The sequence below is a fragment of the Martes martes genome (assembly GCF_963455335.1).
Source record: "Martes martes genome assembly, chromosome: 9".
Taxonomy (NCBI): Eukaryota; Metazoa; Chordata; class Mammalia; order Carnivora; family Mustelidae; genus Martes; species Martes martes.
This window is the reverse complement of record NC_137896.1, coordinates 125,570,684-125,590,556: the sequence shown is the minus strand read 5'-3', so window position 1 is coordinate 125,590,556 and position 19,873 is coordinate 125,570,684. Positions and strand designations below refer to the sequence as shown.

The 19,873-nt window shown below is 34.9% G+C and overlaps 1 long non-coding RNA gene across 1 annotated transcript; it reads left to right on the top strand.

Moving 5' to 3' along the window:
- The first annotated feature begins 425 nt into the window (after positions 1–425).
- On the top strand, positions 426–18,350 carry LOC308348539. Its single transcript, XR_013967346.1, has 2 exons — positions 426–4,480; positions 18,036–18,350. It is a non-coding gene; the product is annotated as an uncharacterized lncRNA (long non-coding RNA).
- The last annotated feature ends 1,523 nt before the right edge of the window (positions 18,351–19,873 follow it).

The window sequence follows — 19,873 nt, the reverse complement described above, 5'->3', positions numbered from 1 at the left end:
AGAGGCAGGCAGAGAGAGAGGAGAAAGCAGGCTCCCCGCGGAGCATAGAGCCCGATGTGGGGCTCGATCCCAGGACCCTGGGATCATGACCCGAGCCGAAGGCAGAGGCCTTAACCCACTGAGCCACCCAGGCACCCCTCCATATTGTTTTCCACTGTGGTTGCACAAATTTACATTCCCACCAATAATATGAATAGGGTTCCTTTATCTCCACATTGCCAGTGGTTGTTATTTCTTGTCCTTTTGGTACTACTTATTCTGACAGACATAAGGTGTTATCTAGTTGTGGTTTTGATTTGCAGCTCCTTGATGATTAGTGATGTTGAGCATCTTTTCATGTGTCTATTGGCCATCTGCGTGTCTTTTTAGGAAAAAATGCCTATTCATGTCCTCTGCCCATTTTTAATCAGATTACCTGTGGGTCTGTGAGTGTGTGTGTGTGTGTGTGTGTGTGTGTGTGTGTGTTGGGTTGTGTAAGTTCTTTATATATTTTGGTTATTAATCCCTTATCAGATATATAATTTGCAAATATCCTCTCCCATTTAGTAGATTTCTTTTTCATTTTGTTGATGGTTTCCTTTGCCATGAAAAAGGATTTTATTTTGGTATAGTCCCAAAAGTTTATTTTTGCTTTTGTTTCCCTTGCCGGAAGAGACCAATCTAGAAAAATGTTGTTAAGGCCAGTGTTGAAGAGATTAATGCCTATGTTTTCTCCTGTGAGTTTTATGGTTTCATGTTTCACATTGAGGTCTTAAATCCATTTTTAGTTTATTTTTGTATATAGTGTAAAAATGTGGTCCAGTTTCATTCTTTTGCATGTAGCTGTCCAGTTTTCCCAGAACCATTTATTGGTGATTGTGCTTTCCCCCATTGTGTATTTTTCCCTTCTTTTTTGGTATTAAATGACAATAAGCATGGACTTATTTCTGGGCTCTCTATTGTGTTCTGTTGATCTATATGTTTATTTTTGTGCCAGTACCATACTGTTTTGATTATGAAAGCTTTAAAATATCTATGATTAATATGCTAAGGGCTCTAATGGATAAAACAAACAGCATGTAAGAACAGATGGGCAATATAAATAGAGAGATGGAAACCCTGAGATACAACCAAAAAGAGATGTTAGAGAGAACAAAACAAAATGAAACAAAAATAAAAACATCGAAACAGAAGTGAGGAATGCCTTGATGGTCTTATTAGTATACTGCACATGGCTGAGGAAAGAATCTCTAAGCAAGAAGATTTATTAATAGACTCTCAAAAACTGAATAACAAAGAAAACCAAGGCTGAAACTAAAAAACAAAAACAAAAGCAACAATAAAACAACAACCAAAAAAAAAAAAAAACCACACTAAAACAGAATATTCAAAGACAGGGTTTACTACAAAAGATGTAAAATAGGGCGCCTGGGTGGCTCAGCGGGTTAAGCCTCTGCCTTCAGCTCAGGTGATGATCTCAGGGTCCTGGGATCAAGCCCCGCATTGGGCTCTCTGCTCATCAGGGAGCCTGCTTCCTCCTCTCTCTCTCTCTCTGCCCACCTCTCTGATTACTCGTGATCTCTATCAAATAAATAAATAAAATCTTGGGATGCCTGGGTGGCTCAGTTGGTTAAGCAGCTGCCTTCGGCTCAGGTCATGATCCCAGCGTCCTGGGATCGGGTCCCACATCGGGCTCCTTGCTTGGCGGGGAGCCTGCTTCTCCCTCTGCCTCTGCCTACCACTCTGTCTGCCTGTGCTCACTCGCTCTCTCTCTCTAACAAATAAATAAATTAAAAAAAAAAATAAAAAAAAAAAGATGTAAAATACACATAATGGGAATATCAGAGGAGAAAAAAAGAGATAAAGGAATAGAATAAATATTTGAGACAATAATGACTGGGAATTTCTCCCAAATTAATGTCAGATACCAAACCATAGATCTAGGAAGATCAGAGAGAACATCAAGCACTGTAAATGCAGACAAACAAACAAAATCACTATAACCAGGTATATAATTTCCAAAGTACAGAAAATCAAAGAAAAACAAAACAAAACAAAACTGAAGCTAGGCTTGAGGGGGAGACCCTTACCTATAAAAGAATAGAAATAAGAATTACATCCAACTTCTCTTCCAAAATAACACAAACAAGAAGAGAGTGAGGTGAAATATTTAAAGCATTGAGTGAAAAAAATCATCAATCTAGAATTCTGTACCCAGAAAAATTATCCTTCAAAGTGAAGGAGAAATAAATACTTTGTTAAACAAAGAAAAAATAAGAGAATATTTGCCAGGATACCTGCCTTCCATGAAATGTTAAAAGAAGTTCTTTAGAGATAAGGAAGATAATATAAATCAGAAAGTCAGGTCTACATGTAGAAAGAAAGAGCATTGAAGAAGGAATAAGTGAAAGTGAAATAGAAACTTTTATTTTTCTTACTCTTAATAGATCTAATGTAGCAGTTTGTTAAAAATAATAATAGTAACAATGTATTTGATTATGTATGTTCATGTATATATCATATATATGCTTATGTATGCTTAAGTATAAGTGAAATGAATAACAGCAATGATACAAGGGATGGGAGGAAAGAACTAGGGTTAATTTGTTTCTTTAAGGTACTCATACTATCCATGAATTGCTAAGTATTATTTGAAAGTGGACTTGGATTAGTTGTAAATGTATATTGAAAACACTAGGGCAACCTACTAAAAAAAAGGAGGAAAAAGAGTATAACCATTATGCTAGCAAAGGAGAGAGAATGGAATAATAAAATGTGCAAATAAAACCATAAAAAAAAATTTTAAAAAGAGTGAAAGAGTGGAAGACAAAACTAGGAACAAGGAAACAAGAAACAAGAAAACACTAACAAATATAGTAGGTATGAACCTACCTATATTAATGTTCACTTTGAATGTCCATGCTCTACATGTACCAGTTAAAAGACAGAGGTTGTCAGAGTAAACAAAAAATGTGACCCAACTGTATACAGTCTACAGGAAACCCATTTTAGATATAAAGGCACATAAAAATTAAAAGCAAATGGATAGAGAAAAATACACCATGCTAACACTAATTAAAAGAAGGCAGGAGTACATATATTTGCACCTATATTAATTTCAAAAAGAAAAGACTTCAAAGTAAGGAAAGTTATCATGTATAACAATGGGCACTACATATGATAAATGCATCAGTTCTCCAAGATGACTTACTAGTTCTTAATGTATATATGCCTAACAACAGTGCATCAAAGTATGTGAGGAAAAAAACTGATAAAATTGCAAGGAGAAATACATGAATTGACTATCATAGTTGAAGACTTCAACACCCCCCTCACAAAATTGGACAGATCTAGCAGGCAGAAAATCTGTAAGCATATAGTCAGACTAAACAATACCATTAATGAACAGGGTCAAATTGACATCTATTGACTACTTTATCCAATAAAAACAAAATATCATTTTTTTCCCTCAATCTCACATGGAATATTCATGAAGATAGGCCAAATTAGGGGCCATAAAAACAACACATTTAAAAGAATAGAAATGGTTGGTTTTAGACTACAATAGAATTAAACTAGAAATCAAGAAGAGAGAAATAACTAGATAATATGTGGAGATTAAATAGTACATATATCAAAGAAAATACATTTTAAACTATTTTGGAAAACTGAGTAAAAATGAAAACACAGCTTATTAAAATTTGTGCTCTGCAACAAAAATAGTGCTTATATGGAAATTTATAGCATCAAATGCATAGATTAGAAAATAAGAAATATCTAAAATCAACAATCTAAGTTTTACCTTGGGAAACTAGAAAATGAAGAGCAAATTAAATCCAAAGTGAGCAGAAGAAAAGAAATAGAATCAAAGCAGAAATCAATGAAATTGAAAATAAGAAATCACTAGAGAAAATCAACAAAACCAAAAGCTGCTTTATTGAAAAGATCAATAACATTGAGAGGACACAAATTACTAATATCAGAAATGAACAATGGCATGCACATCATAGAACCCCTGAAAATTAAAATTATGAGAAAGGAATACTACTGAACAACCCTATACCTACACACTAGATGAAATCTAGATGAAAGATACCAATTCCTTGAAAGATACATTCTGCCAAAGGTCTCACAAGAAGAAATAGATGATCCAAATAGGCCTGTATTAGAGAAATTGAAACAATAATTATTACAGTTCAAAAACAGAAGGCACTAGGCCCATATGGGTTCATTGGTGAATTCTACCAAACATTTAAGGAAGAAATTACATCAACTCTCTACACTCTCTTTCAGAAGATAGAAGCAGAGGGAATATTTCCTAACTCATTCTATGAGGCCAGCATTACTCTAATACCAAAACCAGACAAAGATATTACAAGAAAACCACAGACCAATATCCCTCATGAATATAGATGCAAAAATCCTCAACCAAATGTTAGCAAACTGAATCCAAAAAAGTATGAAAAGAATTATAAACCGTGACTAAGGAGAACTTATCCAGGTATGCAAGGCTGGCTCATTTGAAAATCAATTATTGGGGGCACCTGGGTGGCTCAGTCATTAAGCGTCTGCCTTTGGCTCCGGTCATGATCCCAGAGTCCTGGGATCCGATCGAGCCCTGCGTTGGGCTCCCTGCTCTGCAGGGACACTGCTTCTCCCTCTCCTGCTTCCCCTGCTTGTGTTCCCTCTCTTGCTGTCTTTATCTCTCTGTAAAATAAATAAATAAAATCTTAAAAAAAAAAGCACTTACACTATTAGTGGATAGCACTGCATGCTATTAAAAAAGTCTTTGCTATGAAACTGGTAATCATTTAAAATGGATTTGTAGTTTATTAAACACAATTACATTGGCATATTTTGAAGAAAATAATTTTTCATATATGTCCAATCCATATTATTTATTCAGTCAATAGACAGTGATTGATGTATATTTGTATTTGCAGTCTGTGGGTTATGAACACTGAGCTATAAAGATACCATTTACCAGAATGCTCTATTCCTACACCACTGACTGAAATATTAATGAAGGAAATGGAAATTCAGGAAACAGTGACTCACTGCTATTATTTAAAGTTATTTTGCAGAGATAGTCTTAATAGAGTATCATTTAGATGTATTATTCTTCTATTGGACATTAAGGCTGAGTCCACTTGACTGGCTATCTTAAGTAACCCTGCAATGAACATATTTGGGAATAATGCTTTGTCCAAATCTCTGATTATTTTCTTAGAATAGAGTCTCATATATAAATGTGTGGATCAGTGGTATGAAAAAGTCCACTGTACTTTATACAAATTGCCTTTTAGTAGGTTTATTCTAGTAATGCATTTTATTCCCACCAATGATGTATGAATATGAAATATATAAATGCCTTCATATTTTGCTAATATTTATTACATGTTTTTTACATTTATAGAATGCCCTCTCATATCATATCTCATTTAGTCCTCCAAGAAATCAGTGAAGTTTAATATTATTCTCATTTAACATAAAAGGAATCTAAGGAGGGGCGCCTGGGTGGCTCAGTGGGTTAAAGCCTCTGCCTTCGGCTCAGGTCATGATCCCAGGGTCCTGGGATCGAGCCCCGCATCGGGCTCTCTGCTCAGCGGGGAGCCTGCTTCCTCCTCTCTCTCTGCCTGCCTCTCTGCCTACTTGTGATCTCTCTCTCTGTCAAATAAATAAATAAAAATAAAAATATTTAAAAAAAAAAAAAAAAAAGGAATCTAAGGAACCAGGAAATTAAATTAAATGATTTTCCCAAGACTTATGCTTATAGGTATTATGACAGAGACTGGCTTTTTGAAAACTGTCATTTTCCCTTAAACCGCACTACTAAAGAGATCTGGTTAGAGATTTGGATCTCTCTCTCTCTCTCTCTCTCTCTTTCTCTCATTTAACTCTGTCTTCTGTGGATTTATTGATTCTTTTTTCTATATTGTGACTGATAACTCTATCAACTGAATTGTATCATAAATGACTGTGTGTGTGTGTGTGTGTGTGTGTGTGTGTATGCGTGTTTAGTTTAGAAGGTTAGCTCTAAGACTGAAATCTTAAAATTCAAACTATGTTTGTTCTAAAGCATTACTGATCCAGAATCATTAGGGTGTTTCCTTCTAGTTGCCATTAGCTTGATTATTATTTATTCAGACTTTTCCAAAAATTGAGTCATGTGCACCCTTCTCTCTTCTTCCTCATTACCCGCTTCTCCCCACCCCTCACACATACTTCTCACCAGTCTTTCCTAAGGGATAAATCACATTATTTTTTGGCAATTTTTTTGTAAGGGAGAATTTAGTATAACATTGAGATTTATTCTGTTTAAAATGAGCTGGTCCTAATTCTCTTTATTTGGTTGCACCAAATGGCTACGTTAACTCACTTAGACATTGCCAGAAATACCTGTGCAAGCTTTGATGTAGAAGCTGGGGAAAATGACCAGGGCAAGGAAAACCCAGTTTGGTTATGCTTGGTGCTTTGTTGTTTGATCAAGTAAACTAGTTTCTCTTTGTATGAAAAACACCCATAGACATATGTAAATGGTTTTATCTTCTCTTATAATCAGGTAAACATGCCTAAGCAGGAGCAAAAATCAGAGGAAAGACCCTGAGATGTTCATTTCCTGAAATGAAATACTGTGTAGATTTGGCCCCTTAGCCCAGGGGGTAATTGGGATGTGTATTATTCTTGGATGTGAAGACCAAAAGGAAAGAATTCTGAGAGACCTCAGAATGGAAGGGTTGGGTGTTACTCAGCCTCTGATGATTGTCTTCAAAGTCAACAAATTCAGAGTTGAGAGAAGTTATATTTGTGGTGGGGAAAAGAGCAGGCTTGGTCTTGCCTGCCCCCTTGGTTTTTACTTTAGCCGCTTTAACTGCCTTATTACAAAGATGACTCTTTTCATGAGTCTGAGCATTAAAGCATTTGCAAATGCCTCTCTGAGGATCTTTTTTTTGGTGGGAGTGGGAGCGGGTGGGGTGGGCTGAGAATCTTGTCTCTTCCTAGTCTCTTCTTAGCAAACATTTGGATTGCATTTTATTTTTGGACCCTGAGTTCCTAATTTGAGAGACTATCTTCTCTTTTGGTATGTGCTTTTGATTGCAAAAAAGTAGATTAGTCCAATATTTCCCACCCTAAATCAAGTTTTTGAGAACCATAAATAGGCCATTAAATACTTTATACTTTTCCAGTGAGATTAGGTGGAGAATGTTCCAGTGAGTTCACACCATTGTTTTAATGTCTCTGAGTGATCACAAGAATAAGCCAAAAATCACACAATCAACCTCTAAGATGAATAAGACCTAGAATAAGAAACAAAACAGTTTAAAACTGATATATAATTCTTTTATAAATAACTAAATTATCTTTCCCAGGAGTGCCATATATAGGGTAATATTTCTTATAAATATGAAATTATTGTTTCTCATGCTTTTTTTCCATATTTATTATTGATCTTTCTTACCACTACCTCAACCTTGAAACATGTAGGCTTTTCCCTCATGTAGCCAGCAGTCCTTCTGGTCTATACATTTTGGTTATTCTAATGGCTACAGATAATAAATTTTAGCATTGAGGAACAATTAGAAAAGTAAAGCAGCAACATGATGTAATGAGAATAGTTATATTATGTATAACTCAAAGATGATTATTTGATTAATAATTATTTGCCAGCTCTGATGAGACTAGAATTATAGTAAAAGTAAATCCCCCCCCCTCCCCCGGCCCAGGATAAATCTATATGGGAGGAAAAAAAACTCATTCTGAATATGTAAATCTCATTTAAACTTGGTAATAGATATTTGCATTAAAAAGTGAAGAGTGGCATACATAGTTCATTTTATAATCCGTATTAGCAATAAGAAAAGTCAAGTAAGAGGAAAAATATTTAGGAACGCACATGGAAGAGAATCTTGGATTAGAAGATCAGAAATGACTCCACATAGGCCTTTTTTCCTGGTAAATTACAAAACTGATTCCCCCTTTTAATCTTTAATATGGTAAAGAGATGTTACTGAGATTACTAAAGCTCATGTCTGGCAAAATATCTTGATATTCTGAAGCAGAAAATGTCACTGAGCATCAAAGGGCCAGAAATCAAAGTGAGATACACATGGCTTAGGAAGGTATGTGTGTGGTTATATGTGTCTCTTTGTGTGTTTCTGGTTAGAGGAGATTAGGCTAAATGGATGGGTCATCTTCTATGGTAAACTGTCAACCCAGGGGATTTTTAATTTTTAGACCTGGAATATAAACAGCCTTGGCTGACATATACTGGAAGAGGGATGATTAATGGAATTGGAACGGATTTTAAGGACACGTCTATCTTTAAAAACAAAACAAAACAAAATAAAAAACAAAGTCGGCATGTGGTATTATTGGCAAACTGGTTGCATGATGATTCTTAACAGAGTTCTTTCCACATGGGTTACCTGAATAAATGAAGCAATAAGCAGAACTAGCTTGTACTGAGCAACTATTATATATGATACTATATTCTAGAAAAGAAAAAAAAATGTATGTTACTTGTGTAAAAATGGATAGTTTGATTAGAGTATGATTTCTAACTCTAAACTAACTTGGTAGGGGCGCCTGGATGGCTCAGTGGGTTAAACCTCTGCCTTTGGCTCAGGTCATAATCTCAGGGTCCTGGGATCGAGTCCCGCATGGGGCTCTCTGCTTAGAGGGGAACCTGCTTCCTCCTCTTTCTCTCTGCCTGCCTCTCTGCCTACTTGTGATCTCTGTCAAATAAATAAATTAAATCTTAAAAAAAAATAAAAAACAACTAACTTGGTATATGTCAAACTAAACTCAAAACAAGGAGAACATAGTGATTATTTATTAATTGGTGCTCTGATAGGAAAACAATTTGGAAAATGAAAAGTTATATGAAGGATTTCTAGGCTGAAGATGAAGGATTGAGTGTCTTTACTTCCACTGTTCCTTGAAACCTCACTAAAATGGCACTAAAAGATTTTCTAAGCATACATGTACAAAAGCACAGAGAAATCGAGAAATGGCAATAGCAACAAGATGGGTGCTAAACCACTTAGCTGACTTGAAGGAAAAACAAAAACAAAAACAGAATCCTAAGTCAGCAGTAGAGAAAGCTGAGCAGCTACTCAATCTACACCACAAATCTCCCAAGAGGCTCAGAAATTGTCAGCACTGGGTACCTCTGCAAGCAGGGAGGATGAAGTGTATAAAGGAGTTGTTGAAAACAGGAGGTTGAATTAAATTCTGCTTCAGGAAACAGTTAAGCTGCCAGTTTTACTCCCTCCTTTGGGCAGCTGGGAAACTACTCCTCTCCCACCTTGGCAGAAGACTGGACGTTTAATCTCTGGAGAGGTAAAGCTGCGTATCTCTGGACTGAGAATATTAGGTATAGTTGAAGGAAGGGAAATCTTACAACAAATTGAGAGATTTCATCAGTTTGTGCACTGAATGTTGGGTGTCCTACATCACTCTTTTCCTACTGTGCTCTTAGAACCCTAGGAGCCTGGTTTGTACTTCCTTGGCTTGTGTTTCTTTAAGAGACTGGTGATGCTTTTTTATGCAGAATTTGAATGGTCAACAAGAAAATACCTGAAGATACACACCAATGCTGCTTTCAATGAAATAGACTGGTCACACCACTCCTTAAAATGAAGCCCACAGTTGACAAACAAACAGAATGTTCAATGGTTTCCATTAGCCTTTAGAGATCCACTCATAAACACAGGCAGACATCCAAAGATCCCGAAGTATTTGAGCAAAGTGCCTAATTAAAAAGATAGAGACTAAAATGAATAAATAGAAAGCAACAATATGAACGGAACAGATTATGCAGGGAGATAATATTAAAAGTATCTCTGTATTGAAAATAGTTGAAAGACATTATATTAGTGAAACAAGAATAGTATGCCACAAAAAGGGATGCTATGACTCTAAGAAAAAGGTCTTGAAAATTAAAATTATAAAATGTGATGAAGTGTTTAGACGCTTTAGGAGCTGATGGTGAGGAATTCTCTCAGAAAATAAAACAAATAGAGATCAAAGATAGGAAAGAAAAATAAGAATATTAGAATATCATCTCAGGAGGATCAATATCCAAAATTATAGTTTTAAATAAAGAGAAAAAAAAAAAAAAACAGGGGCACCCAGGTGGCTCACTGGGTTAAAGCCTCTGCCTTCAGCTCAGGTCATGATCCCATCGGGCTCATGCATCTGGCTCTCTGCTCAGCAAGGAGCCTGCTTCCCCCTCCCTCTCTCTGCCTGCCTTTCTGCCTACTTGTGATCTCTGTCTGTCAAATAAATAAATAAAATCTTTAAAAAAAAAAAAGAAAAAAAAAACACAGAGAAAACGGAAGAGAAAATCACCAAGAAATAAATCAAGTATCTCCCAAAATTGAGGAAGATGAGTTATATAATAAAATATACAGCAAATACCCAGCAAAATGGATCAAATGGATCTTGTGGCCAAGAGAAGATCTTCAGGCTCCCAGAAAGGAAAAAAAAAAGAAAATCAAATATACCAAAGATTATGAATAGGATGACTTTAAACTCTATAGAAACAGAACAATACCTTTGAAACTTTTATGGAAAACCCTTCCAAATATTCAGAGAAAATGTTTTCCAACCTAGAATTCTGTATTCCATTAAAACAGCCATTAAATATGAAAGTATAATAAAGATATTTTGGGACACCAGTATCACTAAAAATATACCTCCTACTCACTCTTTCTCAAAAAGCTACATTAGCATGTACTCTACCAACTAGGAAAGTAAAAGTAAGAGAAGAAAAGAGGCTCTGGGAAATGAGATCTCAGTTCAAACAAGTGGCAAAAGGAATACCCTTGATAATAATTGGCAGAGGTTTCTAGTAGTCAGTAAAAATCTCTTTTCTTTTCCTTTTAGGCACATATTTAGACTGTATCTATCAAATCCTTTGCATTTAAATGTGGCCTCAGGACTAAGTGCTATAGATAAACTTGTCTTTGTTACTTCCAAGCCACTGATTTCAAGAAGTGAAAGAAGTGTCTCTTCTAACTCCCCTTGAGGTGACCTTGAGGATTCAAGGTCCCAGTAGATGGTAAATTTATAAGATGAAAAAAACAAAACACAAAACAAAACAAAACAAAACCAAAAAACCCTGGATTTCAACCTGACCACACAGGAAAAGACACCCACTAACCATGGGCCGCCATCTTGGATTGTTACATGAACAAGAAAGAAGTTCGTTCCTCTTCTGGGATTCTGTTATTGCAGCCTACCCTAACTACTAGGGTTGCTGAAAAGAAATGCTAGGATAAAAGCTGGATAACAGGCTTAGAGAGTAAGTAGTCCAGATTGGAGCAAGTCAGAGGCTCTGGAATAAAAGTTTTCCAAGAAGATGAAACTGATAGAAAACTGGATGTATTTGAACACTGGGGAAAAGTTTGGGGGTGAATTAGTCATAATAACACAGGCAACGAAGAAAACAAAAGTAAATAAAACATCCATTGAATCCAAAGAGAACAAAGTTTATGCAAGATAGGAAAAGTAATTAAAGCTTGCTGCATGCCTCAGTTATAAATAACATTTAGGTAACCTTAATGGATTGTCCTGAGCAACATAAAAGTATCTTTATTGGGGGGATGGAAGTCTGAAGGTGTGTGTGTACATAGTAATGTAGTCTGTGAAAGGAGAATTAAGCCCATATATCATCTCTTGAGAAGATAGTATCTATGCCTAAAACGAAAAAATAAAAAATTAACAATATAAATACTCTGCATATATGTATAAACATGTTATAAACATGTTTATACATATCTCTAGAGATATGGAAAGTAGAAAGCATTGAGGAAGGGGAATATTCATGATGTAGCAGTAGGTGTAGCAGTAAGAAACCCTTATTTTATGATAAGTCTCTCAGATATATTTTATATATATATAATGTATATATAATTGTTCAAATTATATGCATGCATAAGCTATACAAAAACAAAAGAAACTGTATTTCTAAAGTTATATTCAAATTTCTTATAAAAATATTCCATATTGATCAAAAACAGAGCTATGATTTTAAAGTTTAGTCAGAGTGAAACAGAAAATGGTCCTGAAAATAGTAGAGTGAGGGGAAAACTTCCTCTGCTTTGAGGCTACAGAAGAAACTAGAAGGAAAATAACTGTGTAATAAAAAATAAAATTAAAGAGAAACAAATCTGAAAAATACTTCATCAATTATGAAAAATATTGATTTTGGGGCACCTGGGTGGCTCAGTGGGTTGACCCTCTGCATTCGGCTCAGGTCATGATCTCAGGGTCCTGGGATCGAGCCCCACATCAGGCTCTCTGCTCCGCAGGGAGCCTGCTTCCCCCTCTCTCTCTGCCTGCCTCTCTGCCTGTTTGTGATCTCTGCCTGTCAAATAAATAAATAAAATCTTTAAAAAAATGTTGATTTTTATCTTAAAGTATCTTATTCAATATATGAGAAAAAATATCAAGACCTTAATAGATGAATGAAAAAATATATATAATAAGAAATGGAATTAGCTAATTATGGGAACGATTCAATTTGCTGTTGAGTAAGTGAATAAACGAAGTTACCTTTATACTTATTCCAACTTAAAAATGGTAACTCTTAGAGTTAGTGATAAGCTTGTGTTGTATTTACAAACAGCTAGTCTCAATGCAAATTTTTATATTTTACTTGAGAATATGAATGAGTAGCACTAATGATGTGGAATCTTCAAACTCTTTGACAACAGCTCATAGACCTAAAAATTTATCCTAAGTCAATGATTAAAGTAAGAAAATCATGTAAAGTAGAATGATGAAATAAATTATAATTCCCCACACCATAGAATAGCAACATGATTATAAAAACTATGCCATGATGTGAACAGATTATTATATAATAAATATATAAATGCAGAATACAATACTGTAATTCTGATTGGTATGTAAAACGCAAATGTCCAAGGACCAAATCTTAACCAATTACAACACTTGGGTCAATCACTATAGGCTGCTGGGATGATCTATTTTTAATCTTTAAAAATTTCTTTAATGTTCAAATGAGATTTGAAGTTCAAGTGTTGTTTGCAACACTTGCTAGTTGATTAATTTACATAAGGCATAGATATTATTTCCATCTGAGGATAATATAAATAGTATCTGCTCACCTACCTCAGAGCATTTTCATGAGAATCCAGTGCTATAATATATGTGAAAACACTTGGTAAATATAAAGCACTTTAATAATACGTGGAGTTATTGTTATTATTATCATCAGTGCTATTGAGAACACTGCTTTGGCAGAATTATTCTTTCTCAACCACAGACAGAGCTTTATCTCCCTGCCTCCATATGTGACACATTAGAAGTTACTTGAGCTCAAGGTCAGTTTTTAACTTTGGCTTCTTAGAGAAGCAATGGAATAAACCAAAGATCAATGTGAATTTTTTCCAAGAATATCATCCAAAAGGAATACCCAGGGAGTGATGGAAAGCAATCCAAGGACCCCACAGGAAGAACAAGTCTTTGTCTTAGAGCTCTGGCCTGCTCTAACAACTTTCTTAGCCATTGTTCCTTTCCTCATTGGAAAAGACTGGCTCCTTGGGCAAGTCCTACTACATTTTGTGTCTATTAGGGGCTCAGTGTCTTTGAGGGGTTTAATCAGAGGGGCTTAAGCATATGACTTCAACTTAAAAAGTTGGTGATATTTAGATGCAAATATTACAGATACATTCAGTATAAAATTGAATTTTTTCCACATAATTAAAAATATATATTGGTAATTTTTCAACCTGGGAAGCTCCTTGAGTACACCAATTAAAATTTAAGAATATTCATTTGAGAATATTTGTATGAACATTCTACTTTGGTTTTTGACTATTGGAGTGAATGTGGAAAGGTCAAAAGGGACCTCAATTGCTATTTTCATGTTTTGTTGTGTTGGAAACATGAAAAGTAATATAGATATGAAAATATGTACTGAACTTGCTTAGTTATTATTTCTGAAGAATAATACTTATTGTAAAATGACTTTTGCTAATGGGTTTTTCATTTGCCTTCTCTATGTCTCCTTCAGTAAAACAATCATTCATGTCTTTGCCCATTTCATAGTTGGATTGTCTGTTACTTTCCTATTGAGTTTATATATATATATATAAACTCTCTCTCTCTTTCTCTCTCTCTCTCTCTATATATATAATGACACTAATTCTTTGTCGGATAATAAGGTTTGCATATTTTCTCTAGCCTATAGCTTTTCCTTTCATCCTCTTAATAGGGTCTTTCAAAGAACAAACATTTTTAATTTTGTTTAAATCCCATTCATCACCATTTCCTTTGTGTATCATGTTTTTGGTATTGAGCTATTGGGCTATGAGTAGCCCTTTATCCTGAAGATTTTCTCTTATATATTTTTTACACTTTATATTTAAGTCCATGATCCATTTTGAAGGAAATTTTATATCATGTGTGAGGGGATTTTGGTTTTGTTTGGTTTTGTTTTTGGTGGTTTTTGTGTATTTTTTTTTTCACTTAGATATCCAATTGTCCCAACCTTATTTCTTGAAAAGGCCATCCATCTTGCATTGAATTGCTTTTGCAATTTATCATGAATTAATTGAATCTATCGATCTATGTCCCATTGATCTATGTGTTTATTCCTCTACTATCTCACTGTCTTCAATATTATAGCTGTATAGTAACTTAGTATTGAATATAGAGTGATTAATCCCACATTCTTCTTTTTTTGGATTTTTTATGTATTATAGTCACTGTGTTTTCAAATAAATTTTAGAATAAGTTTTATATGTCTACAAAGTACCTTGAAGGGATTTTGGTAGAAATTATATTAGATCTTTAGCTAAATTCAGGAAAACTGACATCTTTACTACTCTAAGTCTTCCTATAAATGAGCGCAGTATACATTTCCATTTATTTAGGTCTTTAAAAACTTTCTTTCATTAGCATTTTGTAATTTTCAGCATATAGGTCCTATACAGGTTTTGTTACATTTATACCTAAGTATTTCATTTTCTTTAGAGGATAGTAAATAGCATTGTGTTTTTAAAAATTGTTTCCAAAAAGTCATTGTTAATATAGGGAGAGATATGTCATAAGCTTGTTTTCTGTAACCTTGCTAAACTCACTAATTCATTCTAAGATTTTTTCTTTTAATTTTTTGTGACTTTCTAAGTGGAAAGTCATGTCATCAGCAAATAGGGACAGTTTGTTTATTCCTTTCCACTATGATTGCTTTTTATTTCTTTTCTTGGTTTCATTGCACTGACTAGGACTTCCAGTACTATGTTAAATAAGAGTTGTGATGATGAACATCCTTGCCTTGTTCTTGTTCATAGGAGGAAAGCATTATCTTTTTCCATTAAATATAAGGGTAACTATAGGATTTTTTGCATATAACTTTTAAAAAATAAAGTGAAGTAGCTCCTTTCTATTTTTAACTTGCTGAGAATTTTTTATCATGTGTGGGTGTTAGATTTTGTATAATTTTTTTTGCATCAATTGACATGATTGCATAATTTGACTTTTTTTCTTTGGATTGTTGATGTGGAGGATTACATTGACTGACTTTTTAATATTGAACCATCCTTTCATAACTGGAATAGATACCATTTGGACATGGTGTACAATTCTTTTGATTCATTGTTAGATTTGATTTGCTGACATTTTTGTTGAGGATTTTTGTGTTTAAATTCATAAGAGGTATGGCCATATTTTTCTCATGAATTGATTTATGTCTTTACTTCTCTGCTTAACCATTACCATACTATTACAATAATATTCCATGTCATTTCAGTTTAAACATTGTTCATGTTATTGTAAATTCTACAGAATTATTCCTGTTCATGGTTGCTCACTTTAGAGTTGTGCCATGATTGATTCTCTCGTTGTTATTCTTTTAACTTGTTTTCCCAATTCTAGATTTTTTCTATCATAATATTGATGTAATATTTTAGTGTACACAATTATTTTTATGTTTTGCTTTACATACATGCAAAAGAGTCCTAGAAGAGAATAAACAGAAGAGATAAAGTTACAAAGAACATAGGCTTTGGTGTCATAAAGAAAATCATTCAGTCCCTAACTCTGTTGCTTTCTAGATGGTCACTTAATCTTCCTGAATCTCCATTCTCTTCTCCTTAACATGGGAACTAACCAAAATAACATATGTAAAACACGTAGTCTACACTGGCTATTCATACATCTTATGTAGCAGTTCTTTTTCCTCTTTTCCTGCTTCCTCTACTCCTCTGTCTCACTCTTTTCCTGAATATAATGATGAGGAGTTAGCCAGCATGGTCCTTTAAGCAAGATTTTTTAAATATCAGATTTTAAAATAATAATCAATAGCATTATTTTAAACAATCTTCATTTTACTTTTGTAAAATTATCTTTTTTTAGTAAAACTGAACTTATTGGGAATGGGATAAAGAGACTGTAGGATTTATTGCATATGAATGTGAATGTGGGTGAAACACAGAGAGAGAGATTTTGTGAGATACAAGGTTAAATAAAAGAAAACAATAGGGAAACCGTATTAGCAAACGCTAAAGGAACAGCACAATATGGCAAGGCAATCATGTGCCTCATAATTTCCAAAAGTCTCTCTATCCCTTAATAACCATATTTGAATTTCTCACAGGTAGTGATTTCACTATAAAGAGACCCAGAGGATTTCCACCTACTGTTTATTAGTGATGATGATGATAATGATGATGAAGGAGAAATAGGCAGAGGAAAGGAAGAAAAAGGGAAAGGAGGTGATGCTGGGGAAGATTAGTTAATATAAATCATTTATTGAATACCTACTGTTTGGACATTTGTTTTTATGTCTGATGATGAATCTAGGGTCATTTCTGCCATCCCCTTTTTATTATCTTGTATTTACTTTCATCTTATTTGTGCATACTGAGAGGGTGTACCAGCAATATAAATGGTCCATTTCTCTTTGATCCCATTCATTTGATCACATTGCCTACTCATCTTTTTAAATTATTTACTAACTTTTATAATAGTGATAGCCATTTTGTTAGCTTATTAGTCATTCATTGTTAGTGAGCTGTGCCTCTTTATTTTATAAATTATGATTGGTGTAAATCAGAATTGAGGATCAAATTATGGTGAATAGAGAATGCTTTACTCATTTTTAATATTTTATTTATTTCATTTGGTTTTTATCTGACTCATGTATAAGTTTACAGGGCGATAAAGTTTTATCCGTGTTTATTATTATTTTTTTAACTCAAACAAGAATTCTTAGATTCTGTATCATGCATCTTTGGTTTTGGGACCCAGATGGTTTTATTTTGAGAAATCATGTGACTCAACAATTTTGGGTCTATCTATATCTATGCACAGAGCCCTGCCTTGGCTTCACCTATGAACCTGGGTTCCTCGAAGACCCAATTTACTATTCATTTCAGCTCATGATTCCCAGAGGGAGAGTGAGGCACTGTTCAGCCAAGTAGGCTTAGCCTGGAAGAGCCTGTCTTTCTCCAAACAAAAGCTAATCATGAGTTTCCTGGAAGAGAGAGCTAGTTTGACTGTTTGGTCAGGAAAATGCCATGGTGAGGTAAACTTGCCTGACTTTACTTGGTCTTTAAGGCCTAATCTTTTTATATGGGAAACATTACAGAGAAGATTCCATGTCTTTAATGGGAACCAACTCTAATGAGAACGAACTAAGCTCTTGAAGAAAGGGAGATTGGTTGGAAGAGATGCTTTTAGGATACATAGCATAATAGGTGGCATAATTTAACATAATGCAATATTTCTGTCTCTAATAATTATTCTAAATATACTGTTCATTAAATGCATCAGCTTAAGAAATCTACTATGCTCATAGTTGAACAATATGTCACCTCCCATTTAAAAATATTTTATTTATTTATTTTGAGAGAGAGAGAGAGTGAAGGAGAGAGAACATGAGCAGAGGGATGGGGCAGAAGGAGAGGTGAGGCAGAAGCAGACTCCATGCTGAGCAGGGAGACCGATGTGGAAGTCAATCCCAGGACCCCGGGATCATGACCTGAACCAAAGGCAGATGCTTAACTGACTGAGCCACCCAGGTGCCTGTCACCTCACATATAATCATGACAATCTTGAGATTAACCAACCATTAAGTGCTACTTTTATGTTTTTGCTAGCAGATTTCTACTTAGAAATGTGAACTTTCAGCAGATATATTCATATTTAACTAAAAGTAGCCAGATTCTCACTTGATAGTCCTTGAATCTTTAATTTTTTTCATACATCAAATAAGGATTTTTTTTTTCCAGGCAAGGATTTTGAAGAGCCATATGCCACATCCTTTGTTAGTCTTGGGAGTTAAAAAAAAAAAAAAAAAAAAAAAAAAAAAAAAAAAAAAAAAAAAACATGAAAAAGACATTCATTTGTTCACTCATTCATTTAGAAATCAAGAACACATGTCCCAAACATCATCCTAGTTTCTCTCAGGTGATCTAAAAATGGGTATAATAAATCTATCCATTCATTCATTCATTAAGTCAGGCAATCAGTCAATAAACATTATTGAGGCAAGTTAATAAAATATGGTTTCCATTTTGGAAAAACTCACTGTGTATTGAAGGAATCCCAATTAATAATATTATTGAGATCCTTTGGGTTAATTATGAGGTGAATGTAAGAGATCATAAATGCAAACTTTATGCTTTATGAAACTTAATGAAACTTTATGCTTGAGGACATTTGTTCAACATCAAACTCATTAACCTCTATGTTCTCCTGACTGTACAAGGTACTGTGAACACATATTAGTTTAGTTCAATTCACTAAAAATTCATCATATGCCTATGGAGTTCCATGTCCTAGGCCAGGCACTGGGAATAACCAGATGAAAGAGGCATGCTTGTCTTGGAAGAAGTTACTAGTAACGGAGATAAGGATTCTCAGGAGTGGTGTAATTGTATGAGTGATGTTGAGCACTGAGGAAGGAGAAGAGAAGTTTGCTGACAGTAGTGATGCATAGACTGAATTTCAAAGCACTGAAGTAGATGGGACATCAGTGTTCTGAGTGAACAAGTGAAAGGGATCAGAGGTCTGAGAGAGCTAGCTCTGTTGGAGCGATTACATGTCATGTGTTATTACTGGAGCATGAAGTCAATGGAGGAGCATTGGGAGAGGCCTTGGATGCTGGGCAAGAGCATTTGGAGATTCTTCTGAAAGGAATGGTGAGTCAGAGATCTACTTTCCATCTGACCTGCCAGTATTTCATTGGCACATTTCCCCCCCCTGCACATCCGATGAGTATGTTGTATTTTACTTAAAATAGTAGTAGTGTTGTTTGAGCTCCTCAATGGCAGAAAACAAAGAACAATCATGAGGACAGATCCAGTGTCAAGACATGTTCCTCACTGATGCTACCTCTCGTGTGGGTTATATGAAGCACTTTCACTTGTATTTATCTCCTCTGGTCCTCCTCACAGACTTATGGGGTGAAGTGAAGTTTCTTCTGTTTGCTAGATGAGAAAATGGAAGCCCTGTAATGTAAATTGGCTTTTGCCAAGCCACACAGGGAACCAGTGGCTGGACCAGAAACCAGATCCAGACCCCAGGCCTCCTGGTGCTAGTGCAGTGTTCCTGCCATGAGTCATGTACACTCTGTTCTGCTGTGATCCCAGTGGGCACTGACCTACCCTCAGAGTATACAATTTAGAATGTGAAGCAAATGGGTCCCTTACCATCTCATGTTTTTAGATAGCATTCACCCACTTATTAACCACCCACTGTGTGCATTTTCATGCCCACATGTGCACAGTGATAGTACCTAAAACACAAGATAATATGTCCTTAGCAGAGGGCCTGGCATATGTTAATCCCTGAAAACCACTGTACAGTAGCTGAAGTGATTAACGAGATCCTGGCCCTGCTTTCTCCATGCTTTAGC